The sequence below is a fragment of the Apium graveolens genome, chromosome 5, assembly GCF_009905375.1.
Source record: "Apium graveolens cultivar Ventura chromosome 5, ASM990537v1, whole genome shotgun sequence".
Taxonomy (NCBI): domain Eukaryota; kingdom Viridiplantae; phylum Streptophyta; class Magnoliopsida; order Apiales; family Apiaceae; genus Apium; species Apium graveolens.
The window spans coordinates 34,833,670-34,835,024 of NC_133651.1; positions in this window are offsets into that span (position 1 = coordinate 34,833,670).

A 1,355-nucleotide genomic window follows, 5' to 3' on the forward strand; every position below is an offset into this window, starting at 1 on the left:
ATGCTAGAAGTAAAGTTTGATATGAGTCATCTTAGAACGTATATTGTTAACTAATTGTGTAATATTATAAGCCTTATCATTGAAATAGAATAAACAAACTGTTATTTATTTAAATAAAATGAAAAACCTTTCTTGTCTAGACATGAAATTGATATAATGTCTCCGCTAAAGGAGGGCGTGTATTAACAATTTACCAAGTTCTCAATTTCTCCTTATGGGCAAAATTAGGTACCGAGTTACTCCTACTAGAGCGACAACTTTTGCTCCAATTCTAACCTGATATATGAATAATTACCATTAATGGTCTTATTCTTTAGATCTTCCAAATAAGCTCGACAGTTTAACTTTCAATCATCCGGTTATCATCATAGAAGTGACAATTGATTTCTTTAGCAACACCACTAATAGGCTTCAAAAGCCCCCTTGGGATTGGACTCTGGTTTGGCACTGAATAAAATCAAATTTTAACATTGTCTGTCCACTTTCATTTCCCATTTGCATTCTATGTGTACACCATTAGTATGGACGTAATTCATGCCTTTATCATGTTGTTTTCAACAGTTCTAAACATGCCTCACAACTAAATGGGTGTTTTGTCTATATCATTCATTTTGTTCATAACAAACTTAGAATATAAGTTGTTTAAAAATTGCTTGATCAAATCAAGCTGAGTCTCTAGACCAAACTTGAAACCCAAAATATCAAAGTACGTATACCTATCATCTTTAGAACATTTGGTCAAACCGGATCTTATTCTCCCATTTATACAAATTTATAGTACCTTATTATTTTTAAATCTTTCTTAACGATCCTATCCTTCAAACATCCTTTGAAGGTGCTCAATCACATCATAAGAATCAATATGCTCTTGTTGCTTCTAAAGCTCAGCACTCATAATTGTAAGCATGAGACATGAAATATCATTTGCATAATCAATTTGCTTCTGGTAAGCATTTTGTTTAGTACATGTTTCATTCTCAGCTAGGAGAAATAATGGAGGGGTTTGAGTGACATCCTTGAACCTGAAGACAATCCTCAAGTTCCCATGTCAGTTTAGGAAATTATTATATGTCAGCTTGTCCTTCTGAAGGACTATTACATAGAGAAGTTATTTGTGTTATTTGTCATTTGATATCGATAATATTAAAGTGCATAAAATGAGGTAGTCTGCAGATGATCACTAAATTATGTTCAAGTGAGTATATATATATATATATATATATATTCGTAAGATATATCTCTCACTATTTTTATCAAATTAATAGCCCTAACTATTAATTCGAAAAGAATATCTTCTATATCATTTCTAGGGAGCCAAGATCCATATTTCACATGTGTTAGGTCAGCTTTGGCTT